Below are 12,929 nucleotides of genomic sequence, written 5' to 3'. Positions count from 1 at the left end.
CAGTGCGTCGGTGAGCGCCCGGGATCCGAACCCGGGCCGCCAGCAGCGGAGCGCAAGCACTTAACCGCTAAGCCACGGGGCGGCCCTATTTTTCATTTTTTGAGAAACCTCCATGCTGTTTTCCATAGTGGCTGCACCAGTTTAAATTTCCACCAGCAGTAGGAGGTTCCTTCTGTCTACATTCTTGTCGACACTTGCTATTTTTTGACTTTTTGATAACAGCTGTTCTGACAGGTATGAGGTGGTATCTCATTGTGGTTTTGATTTGCATTTGCCCGATGGCTAGTGATATTGAGCATCTTTTCCTGTTTCTGTTGGCCATCTGTATATCCTCTTTGGAAAAATGTTTACTCGGATCTTCTGCCCATTTTTTAATCAGATTGTTTGATTTTTTGCTATTGTGTTTTATGAGTTCTTTATATATTTTCTTATCAGATATATGATTTGCAAATATCTTCTCCCGTTGAGCAGGTTGCTTTTTTGTTTTGTTGATGATTTTCTTAGCTGTGCAAAAGACTTTATTACCTAATTGAAAGAAAAAAATAAATGTTCTGATTTTCCTAAAATAAAAAGCTCCTCTAATTTCTTATGGTTATTGCAGGAGTTATAGCATACTTTTTATTTATTTATGTCCAGAAAGGTAAGAAATTATTTTTATTTGACCTTACTTTTCACTTGAAAGTCATAGAACTATTGCATGCTAAATTCATGTCAATAACTTAGCCAGACTGAGATTTTAGTTTTGTTTTTGCTTTGTTTTTTAGATATGAGATAATAGTCTAGCTTAAGAAATTTCAAATGAAATGTACTCATTGAGAGATTTCCAGGAGAGAAAAATTGCCACTAGTTTCTGTCTTAGTAATAAAATACGCATGGTGCCAGAGGAAGAAAGCATCAAAATGACTTGAGTCTGAAAGCCCTTGTCAGTGGATAGCCATCAAATCTTGGCCAGAAACTCAATGCAAAGTACAGTAACTCATTAGATGGCTTTTTTGCCTCCCTGAAGTGTGCAGAATATGATTACCAGCAATCGCTTTGATAAGTCATCTTTCTTCTGTTCTACCTCTTACATTTTGTCCTCTAAGTACACGTCTTTCATTGGATGACAGGCATTTAGAGGGTCTAATTTAACCCCTTATCATAATTCTTTCCCATCACGGTATAAGAGGAGTTTGTGCTCTGGTTTTAAACACACTCATACGGGTCTATGGAAGGCTGTGTGATTCAGAGAATTTAGGAGCTTGGACCCTGGAGCCATGCTGCCGGCCCTCTGTGCCTCAGTTTCCACATATGTAAAAAGAAGATAACATTAGCACCTCCCTAATGAAAGTGTTGTGAAGATTCAATGAATAAATTCACATAAAAAACTCGGAATAGAGTCTGGCTCATCGGGTCTCTACAAAAGACTAAATGGATTCTGAATATTAGCACTGCTGTTGCTGTTATTTTTTTTATCTTGTGCAAGATTTCCAAGGGATTTATTTGTTTGACATAAATTTTGCATCCTGGAAAATGAAACCCCTAAATTTCTTTCCTTTGAGAATTTTTGAATGTATTGAGGTATACAATCTTTTGAAAAAGGTTATGTCTTTTTAAAAGAAATGTAGAGTTACATTTTATATCCTAAGTATGATTTATCCAACATGTAATGAGTCAAATTCACATTCAGTAAATAAGCATTCAATCTTTCCATCCTGAATTGTTTAATCTCAACCCTAGAGTTACTTTCTTTATGTTCATAACATTTTTTATTTTAGTGAATATCAACTCATATTGTGAAACAATGCTACTATTCTAATCATTTTATATGATGTCATGAGCTTCTTTTAAAATTGAGGTGGTGTTTTAAAAATATACCTGAAACACTATATTTAACGGTATGTTAAACACTAAAAAAGGTGTACTAGAAAGGAAAGGAAAAAAAAAAGGCTAGAAGGATATTTCCGAACTGCTTGTAGGGGTTGACATGATGGCAGCAGGAATTGGGTGAGATGCTTCTTTGAATGGACAACACAGTCTCCCACTGCAATTCTCCACTCCCACTAATGTGACAGAACCTGGATTGTAAAGCTCCTGCCTTTCTGATAAGCAGTGACAAACCATGAATTCTTCACTGTGTGTCCTCTTGGCCTACTCTTAGAGGTCTACACCACCCATCCCCTGACACCGCATATTTGTTCAGAATTAAACTCAGGAGATTGCTGTACCAGAAGACAAGTCCAACGCAATTCCTTCATACTAGTGTTTGTTGACCGTTTACCACAGGTCAAGCATGCTACTAGCCCCTTGCCAACTAAGACTAAGATTTGCTACTGGACCACTCTGGTCTGTCTGATCCTCTCTTTCTTACAATGAGTACTCTCCAAGAAGTCTTCACAGCCTCACACTCCAGTGGGCTTCAAAACCAGCTTATCAGATATTCCTAAACATGTATTATTCTGTGTGTGCTCTTTGTAACTCTGTTGAAAACCTCGCTACATTTGCATGGAAATGCTGTCTATTAAGCATTTCTCATAACAGGTTGATCATTAGTGCAATGGACAAAATTTTTTGTAAAAGAGAAGCTCCCTATTGGTACTTTTGTTGTCTAATGGATAGGAAGGGTTGAGTGGCATAATTCCATACATGTTGAAACTAACCCTCATCATGTGGTTTTTCCTTCCACTTACACAGACTAGAGGGTGAGGAAAGAGTATAAAAGCTGCACTTTTCAAAGCTACGGATGTTCTTTCTTTGCTGCTCAAAAGTGAGGCCCAGAGCCCATCGCCCTTTGTTTTAGCAGAAACTTTAAAGAGTCTTTTGATATACAAAGACAGACACAATACAAGTATAAAGCGAAGAGCCCAATTTCTCTGCATAATAAAGTAAAGAGAATTGACAGCCAACTGAAATAAAGCAAGAGTGAGATTAAGAGGCCAGCTAAAACACAAATGGAACATCAGAAATGACCATGAAACATGTAAGTCTCAGAGAAATTGAGTAATAGAGCCAATTTGATTCAAATTGCAAAAAACAGGGTGACCTTACTGAACATTTGGGTTATATAATTGAACTATCTTGTCATGACATGTATAGGTTAAGCAAAATTTCTTCTCCATAGACTAAAACATTGGGAACCGAGTCAAATTGTCTTGTTTGGTAGAAATAGATTCACAAGAAAGGAGGGAGGTAATCCTCTCTTTTGATTACAAGTTCATATATGTGGGAAATATATATCAAAATAAGCATAATATTAATGAAAATCAGCATCGTTTATAATTCAACATAGACTATAGTGTTACTGAGCAACGGCTCTCTTCACCCAGGCACACAGGATTTGATACTGTGTACACTGGTCTTTGAGGGGAGAAAGTTTATCATGCAATTGATTGGCAAGGAGACGGGAGGACAGGCTTTCAGATCTGTCTCCCTGATCCAGAGTACAGCTTAAGGTTTAAGGGATCAGAGAGGGCAGGCTGGTATGTGGAAGCGCTGGCAGGTTGACTTCTGACTGGCAGATCAAAATTTTCTCTTGTGTGCATACCCTGACTGACTCTCTGCCCCTGAAAAATAGCCTTAGCATTCAGTTGTTAAGATGAGGTCAGTACGGTAAACAAGGGTAAAGTTGGTATGTAACTTTAAGTCATTCCTTTCTCCGTTGATAAAAGTTTCTAGAGATTTAGTCTCTTCTCCTTCCTGACTCAGAGGAAGGCACCCTTACAAATGGAGATTTCTCTTGTAAATGTTAATTTCCCTTACAAATGGGTAACTTCTACTAGGTTTTCAGAGCTTTTCCCTGTCTCTGTTGTTTAAAAAATAATCAGCCTAGGGGCCGGCTGGTGGTATAGTGGTTAAGTTCACATGCTCTGCTTCCGCAGCCCAGGGTTCACAGGTTCGAATTCCCGGTGCAGACCTATGCACCGCTCATCAAGCCATGTGTGGCAGGGTCCCACATATAAAGTAGAAGAGAATGGACACGGATGTTAGACTGGGGCCAGTCTTCCTCAGCAAAAAGGAGAGGATTAGCTACAGAGGTAAGCTCAGAGCCAATCTTCTTCACACACACAAAAAGTAATAATCAGCCTAGGGGCTGGCCCCATGGTGTAGTGGTTAAGTTTGTCATGCTCTGCTTTGGCAGCCCAGGTTCATGGGTTCTAATCTCAGGCATGGACCTACACCACTAGTCAGCCATGCTGAGGTGGTAACCCACATCAAAATAGAGGAAGATTGGCTCAGATGTTAGCTCAGGGCAAATCTTCCTCACCAAATAAAATAACAATCAATCTAAAATAATTCTTATGCCAAAGAGGCATATTTAGGGGTGAAAAATTCTCTTTCTGGTCCTGTGGTTACTATAGTGCTCCTATAATATAATCTCACTTTTGTAAGTTCTTCTTTAGCAATAACACAGTCTTTTTTTCCTATAGGTAGATTATGATTTTTTAGCTTAATAAAACAATATATGTAGTATCATAATTATATCAATAGTAAATATCATTGCAGAACCAGCAATGTGATTAAACAGATAGATAACAATGTAAATCTATGCTGTCAAGTCCTACCAATAAAAGAAAACCAGAATAGCTTTGGATTTTAAAAAATGTCTTTATTTCTAGTTCATGTATCTCATAAAATAATGTTTTCCTATATTTCCTCCCAAATTTGGTGATTTATACAACACACACACACACATACATATGTACTAACTGTTAATGAAAAAAAAAAACATTCAAAATGCTTGTTAAATGTGGTAAGAAGGACTTTATTCAAGGGGATCTATTGTGATAGGCACAGGGCCCACTGCAATGGGATCTGCAGTGGGGGAGAGAGAGTGGGCTCAACTCCGAGTACAGCATGGACAAGTGGGAATTTATGCCAAGGAGCAGGGTGAGGAGCAGCAGATGGAAAATTACCAAGAGGAAATGTCAGAGGTAAGGGACAATCTGGTTGAACCCACCTAACAGGATTTTTGCTGAAAACAAGCCAGGGTGACCAGACATCACCTGGGGGATTGTGGAGGATGAGGAGCCCAATCAGATATCAGATATGGAGAATGGAGGATGCTGGCTAACTGACTGAGCCAAATTCTTGCTAAAATTAGACAATACAGAGACAAACTTGGAAGCCCAAAAGTCAGGGCCTAGTTAAGAAAAGAGCTATCTTAGTTGTTCAGGCTGCTATAACAAAAATACCATAGAGTGGGTGGCTTATAAACAACAAACATTTATCTCTCCCAGTTCTGGAGGCTGTGAAGCCCAGAGTCAAGGTGCCCTCAGATTCGGTGTGTGGTGAGGACACCGGCTTCACAGATGGCAGTCTTTGTTATATCCTCACAAAGTAGAAGGGGTTAGGGAGCTCTGCGGGATCCCTTTTATAAGAACACTAATCCCATTCATGAGTTGTCTGTCCTCATGACATAGTTGACTCCCAATGTTCCCCCTCCTAATATTATCATCTTTGGGTGTTAGGATTTCAGCATATGAGTTTTGGGGAGACACAAGCATTCAAACCATAACAATATTTGAACCTTTGTCAAACCATGTTTGAGAACATTTGTCAATATATACATACATACGTATATATATATATATAAGCACATATACATATACATGTATATGATGAAAAAGAAACACTCTAATAATCTGAGGGGTTAAAATGCATATATTTATCTTCAGACCTAATTGCTAATTTGAGTTGGTATATAAAAAATTATTTTCCCTTAGAATTTTGAAGGAATTGTTGCATTGAATTCTTCTGTCCAGTGTTACTGACAAGAAATCATTTATCATTGTGTAAATCATTTATCATTTAGTGATCTCTCACTACCATTTCTGTAACCAGGCTCATGTTTCTGGGAATGTTTAGGTCTTTTGATGATGTTTAGAGTTGTGTAATTCCCAGGTGGTGTCTGGCCTGGATTTTTCATTATCATTCTGCCTTACTGGGTGAGCTGTTCTGATCTGTGTCGTTCTGTACCACAGGCAATCAGCTGCTCTTGCATCTTTATTTATTCCTCTGTAGCCCGTCAAGTTTCTTTTTCTGAATCTCCATATTCCTTAACATTTCTCATATATTTCCGTCTCTTTCATCATCCATGTTGAGGAGTGGGTTCTTTAATCTGATCTTTCAAATCATCAGTCAATTTAGTGGTATCATTCTGTTATTTAATCCATCCGTTTATTTTCTCTTTTAATTTGGGCAAAAAAAATTTTCTCTTTTCCAGAAACTATTTTGTGATATTTGATATTTTGATCCATTTTCAGAACAACTTAACTGTGGTTTATAGATTCAACAACTTTTTGAATCATTCTAATTCCTGTCTTCTGCTTGCGACACATTGATTTCTCACTAAGCTCATTTGCTGACTAAGAGTTTGAGGGCTGGCTTTGAAAATGGGAGGGTATAAACTGAACCACCTCGTGTTATGGCCTGTGGACATGAAGAATTAAGCCCTAAGACGTCCCAGTCCCTGTACTCCAGCCAAATTCTTCTGCCTATCCTCATCATTTCTTATGAGTCTATAGGAGGATTTTTTTAGGGAAGAATAGATATTGTTCCTAATAAGTCTGTTTCTGAGGTCAGCCCAGAGTCTGAGGTGTGTACAAGGTTTCCCCCACCTTCGGGTCCTTTGGACAAATTTTGGATCAATTTGTCATGATTTTATAAGACCATTCTTCTATTATGTTGTCTGTGAGCATCTAGTTCTGAGTGAGAACTCCTCGCTAAGCTCCTCTCTACTGATGATCACAGGTTGTTGAGTTTGTGATTGGTGAAAGCCAACAATAGGTCAGAATCCAGACCACAAGGCAATAAACAATGTTTCCTCAAACTGTTGTCATACTATTATGGGTTTTCTCAGTCTAAACCTAAGTCCATTACTCCTTTGGGCTTGATCTCAACCTCGTACATGAATTTATACCGTAATTCAAATTCAAGTGACTATCCTTCTAAAGAACTTAGATTCACCAAGGAAAATTTAGCATTACAGTGCTAGTTTGGAGAATTTTTCATAAGAATAAAATTATTCATATGAGAGGTTCTTCAGAACAGAAAGGGAGTAAACTTCCATTCATTGGTCTGAATTTTTATTGGAATGAAGAAGCTTCCAAATGAAATTCAGATATACGAATTGCTTCCTTGTAAAATTCTTTAAACAAGGAAAATACAAATGTAAAATGTTTAAAACTACTCCTCTTTTAGATCACCTCAAATGATAACTTGAACTTCTTGGCATTTAGTTTACTATTCTTCTACCTCCATCTTATACTTCTCAGTTTTCCTCTACCTCTGCCCCTCTTTCCAACTCACTTGCCCCTCCAGCTCAACGGGAAACCTGCAAAGCTCAATGAGTTCTTATATTTAAATCCCCCTTGTAACAGGCCATGTCCCTAAGGGTGTTTTCAGCCCTGGTCTCACTCAGAGCTGACAGCTGATGTCAAAGACATTCAGAAGCCTAAAGAAGGTGAACAAACACTTACAGAGGGATTTGGAATAGCCCTACGAACATAAAATTCAAGGCTCTCAGATTTACATCAGTGGCTTCAGATGTTAGTAGGAACCTCAGATGCAAAAAAAAGAATAAAAAGGAAAATGTAGAATGGGAAGATGCTGAGAAATTCACAGAGATTTGGAAAAGCTAGAGATATTGGACATCATATTTTGGAGGCTTGTCCCAAAAACCTTTCTTGTACAAATAGATTGAAGACTAATCCGTCTCTAAAATTCCTTTAGAGATTTTAGGGATAGGATCTTTAACACCTTTGCACAATACTCAAGAATAGATCCTGAAGAAAATGTGACCTTAGCTCTTTACTCACTTTTTGTGAATGACCTTAAGCCAAAAATAGGGAATTAAATATACAAGCAGACTGGAATGTAAAAAACCTCTGTTGCCAGTCTCCTCACAGAACATCTTGAGAAAATTTTGGAACAAAAGCGAAAAAAAAAGAAAACCCCACAATGTATTGACAGCCTTATAGATAAACAACTAGACACTCCTACCAGCGCCCTTAAGTACTAGTCAAGGGAAATGCTTGATAAAAATGCCTGTAATTAATATAAACAAAAGGACAGTGGAAAAACAATTGTCCCACACTAGCTAAAAAACTGAAGGAGAAGAAATGAAGTGAGTGAATAATGAAGGTGTATACTTAAGGGAAATTAATGAAGTTTATCCCCCTCTGAGGAGGAATCACAGTCCAATTTCCTTAAACTCACAAGGAGAAATCTCTCTAAATATTAAAGGACAACCTTGTAAAACTGTTATTGATACGAGTACTACAATATCAACCACAAATCCCACCACTGTCACACAAGCTGTCCCTCAGAGTCAACTGAAGACTCAGCCTCATCCTGTGACTATGCCCCCTGGACCCTTCACTGGGAATTCTTTGCTCCTGTGACAACACTCCTGCTAGGTTCTCAGTTTGCAGTCTACTAGGCAAACGGAATCTCGCAAACAAATGCTCCTCCAATGGCGCTTTTTGAGATCCTTGAGTCCTGTCTTATTTATAATCAGCATACAACTAATTTGGGCACTGAATTTCCAATATATTTGTGTCCAAATTAAGCACAATTTAAAAATCTCCACGGAGTGTGAGACACACTGTGGAAAAAAAAATTCTACTTTTTTCCCTTCGGTACTAAGGCTACATGTTTTATTGTTATAGATCTTTGTTCTGCTTTCTTCAGTGTTGCTTTACATCAAGGTAATCAATACCTGTTTGACTTTTCCTATGAAGTTCAATAATTTACCTGAACAGTGATGCCTCAGAGGTTACTGAGGCACCCCTCTCTTTTTCACAGGTTGTTACCCAGAACTATAAGGAATCTTAAATTTCCCTGCAATTCTACCCTTAAATAATGTGTGGATGAAATTTTGCTATCCTCTAAAGATAAAGTGACCATTAAGATTTACTGTTTATAATAGGTTCCAAAGAAAATGTGCAGTTTGTCAGATTGAATATATTATAGGCATCATCATTAATTCTTGCTATGGTCTAAACATTTGTGTTCCCCCAGAATTCATATGTTGAAATCCTAATCCCCAAAGATGATGGTATTAATAGATGGGACCTTTGGGAGGTGATTAGGTCATGAAGGTGGAATCCTCATAAATGAGATTAGTGTTCTTATAAAACAAAATCCCACAGAACTCCCTCGCCCCTTCTACTTTGTAAAGATACAATGAGAAGTCTGAACCCAGAAGACAGCTATCGCCCAACCATGCTGGCACCCTGATCTCAGAATTCCAGCCTCTAGAACTATAAGAAATAAAGCTGTGGTATTTTGTTATATAGCAGCCTGAACTGAGTAAGACAATCCAAAAGAGTTAAATATCTCCATCCTGATAGATTGTAAGTAACTCAAAACTTTTCTAGACTACTTATTAATAAGAAATTGAGAGGTTTTCTAGTTCTCATGGGCTACTGCAGGCCATGGGTTCCCAGTTTTTCTATAATCACCAAATACGAACAACATTACAATTCTTGGTGATTGAAACTCTCCTGAACCTAAATACGAATGGTATTTTGTCACTTAAAATTAGGACTTTCACTGCTCCCTACTCTGGACCTCCCTAATTATCATAAATTTTTGCACCTATTTGTACATGATCGATCTGGACGAACACTTGATACCCTGACTCAACTTCAAAGAAATCTTGATATTCTAGTTTCTTACTTCAGCCTTTCTTTAGTTCTAGGGGCAAAATCCTACTTACCTTGTCTAAAGGCTGCAGTAGCAGCAGACAAACAAGTGAAGGCTTCTACTGACCGAATTTTAGGATGCCTCTTCAATACTACAGCCCCTTATGCTATACAATCCTTGTTGCTTACTGAAAATTTACCACATTTTTCAGTATGCAGGCTTAGCTTTTATGGAATTTTATCATTTTATTCTGCATACACTTCTGTGTATTGTGATAGCAACTTAAACCCTGCTACTCTTCTTTCTTTACCCAAAGAAGGGAAATCCACGACGATCTCTCCTCTGACTGAGAATTGACTAAGCCTTGAACAGATTTATTAGACAGTCCCTAAAAGCTCCAGATTTAATCTTGTTTGTTGACAGGTCATATCTTAAGACTGAAATAGGAAACACTCAGGCAGAATATGCCTTAACAGATTTCAATTCATCCCTAGAATATGAACTTCAGACAGAGCAAAATTCGTTCCTATGGCAGAACCTATCACTCTCACCACAGATCGCCAACTGAAAAGAGCATTACTATATACGCAGACGACAAAAATGACTTTGGAGTAGTCCATGGTTTTGAAATGCTGTGGAAATAAGAGTTTTAAGACTCAGCAGGAAACAAATACAAAATGGTCAATATATTAAAGAACTGTTAAATTTTCTATTCTTCTAAGATGGTGACTATCATAAAAGCCTATTCAAGAAGGGATAATGTGGACGCAAGAGGAAATGCCCTGGTTTACCATTCTACAAGTAAGCAACTCCTAACAAGACTATGGATCACATGATACCTCAAAAAGTCGGATCTTTGGTTCAAAGAAGCTGTTAAAAATACTAAAACTAATTAAAATTATTTTAAAAACGAATAAAATATTAATATTAAAATATTTAAAAATATTGACTTTGGAATCTGAAAAGAGTTATTGGAACTATTTTGCTTGTCAATTGTATGAGAATAATCTCTGAAACTTTCATGAATGCTACTTGTTTGTGTCAGAGAACCCCAAGTAAAACCTGACAGTTTTCATGAGATAACCTGATAAAGCAAGAATAAATAGGCTACTATTAATTAGCACTGATGGGAAAAATTTACAAAGATTGCTAAGGATGTCTCTGTTCCTGTGATATTCTGAGTTATAATAAGAAATATATGTTTGGTCTTCATCTTCCTTTCTGACAAAGATCTTCTAAAACACTTGGAATTTACTGAGAGATAAGAGTTATAAATGTGTCTGGATAGTCATAGCAAAACTCTTCAATCTCACCAGAGGATATGTTAATGAGGTGACTTCTAGAAAGCACTTGAGGACGGAGGCTGGTCCTCAAGGAAGCCAACCACGTGATTAGAAAGTTGGAATTTTCAGTCCTATGCCCTTACCTGGAGGTCAGCTGCAGGGAGGGGAGAGGGGCTGGAAGTTGAATCAATCACCAATGGCCAACAATTCAATCAATCATGCCTATGTACTTATGACTCCACAAAAACCCAAAATACAGGGTTCAGACAGTTTTCAGGATGTGTTGAGTGAGCCAGAATACACCCATGTGCCAGGAGCCAACCTCTACTGGGACAGAAGCTCCTTTGTTTGCAACCTTGCCCTATGTGTCTCTTCATCTGGCTGTTCATTTCTATCCTCTGTTATAAACTGGTAATCTGGTAAGTAAACTGGTTTCCTGAGTTTGTGAGCTACTCTGGCAAATTAATCAAACCTGAGGAGGGGGTTTGGGAACCTCTGATTTACAACCAGTCAGTCAGAAGCACAGGTAACCACCAAGATTTGTGATTGGCAGCTGAAGTGGGGGCAGTCTTTTGGGACTGGGCCCTTAACCTTTGGGATCTGACTCTAACTCCAGGTAAATAAGTGTCAGAATTGAGTTAAATTTGACACGTAGTTAGTGTCCACAGAGAACTGAGTTAATTCTTTGGTGGTATAGAAAAAACCCACCCGTTGGAGTTCCAGAGCTCATTTGTCACTAGCATAACCCTGATAACTATGAAGGTGTGAAGTAAACAAGAACCCAAACCTCAGCTGCCTCTGTGAAGACCTTCATACTGCTTCTTTCTGTGGGCCCTGATTATTGGTTTATTCTCAGGGTAGGTTGAAGATTTTCTTTGCCAGAGAGGTACAGCTCTGCCATTAGGGGAAAAAACAAAAACAGAAACAAAAAGCCTTTATATTCTGTTTCTGAGAGGAATTCCCTTGATGCAGCCACTCTTTTTCTGGCACCAGTAACAGAGAACTTTGTGAAGCCTTGCCACTTACTCAGAAACTTTATTGTTTCTATGACCCCATCATCCTCAATCCTCAGAAAAAGTAGAGAGAGTCAATGCCATTTTAAAATACAAACTAGCAAAATGATAAAATGATCTGGAACTCTGGTGCTTCATTGACCTGGAATGTAACATCTGACTCTCATGACCCTGAGAGATCACATGTCAGCCCTCGGTCACTCTATCGTATAAACCTATTACAGGTCACCCTATAAGGATAGAAATGTTTCCCCTGATTTTTGGTTCAACCTCATTTCAGGCAGACAGGGCAAAGTACTGCAAGTAACTCATGTTATTACCCTATTAATACACTCAATGTTATTACCAATAAGCATATGCTCTCTTTCCTTCATATCCTCTCTAGAAGGCTTTCGCCCTGGGACTGTGTTGAAAAGAACATGTGAGTTACTTTTGACCAATACTATAGCAATTAAATATAAAGGTATAGATCTTGGATTCATGTATCCCAGGTAAAAAGACACAAAGTTATAACTTTTAACACCTATACTGCCATTTTGTCTGGAAATAAAAAAAATTTAAGAATCCTTCAAAAGCAGACAATCTTCAAAAGCAGACAGTTTCCACCAAGAATTTCAGATCAAGAAGCAGCATGACATGAATAGCTTCCACCTAAACCCTACGGGACATTATCTAGATGCCTATAGCCACACACTGGCATGTGTTAATTTGCATGCTTTTATTATTATTTTATTAGCTTTTTTTTTTTCATTTTTATTCATTGAAGGTTCTGGATTGTAACCAAACACTGACTAGGTTTTACCCATAATGCTTACAAGATCCTCATCCTTGTTTTCTTCATTCTTAGTCATTCCTTGGTATGAGTCAAATATCTGGCTGTAATTTGTTTGTGATTTGGTTAAATATGTGATTGAAATGACTCATAAGTACACACACATTTTCCTCTTACTACCCACCAGTTTTTTTTTACTATTATCAATGGTTTATAATTAAATATATGATATAA

This window comes from Diceros bicornis, chromosome 41 (genome assembly GCF_020826845.1).
Source record: "Diceros bicornis minor isolate mBicDic1 chromosome 41, mDicBic1.mat.cur, whole genome shotgun sequence".
Classification (NCBI taxonomy): domain Eukaryota; kingdom Metazoa; phylum Chordata; class Mammalia; order Perissodactyla; family Rhinocerotidae; genus Diceros; species Diceros bicornis.
The sequence above is the reverse complement of the archived record's forward strand: the minus strand, read 5'-3'. Positions refer to the sequence as shown.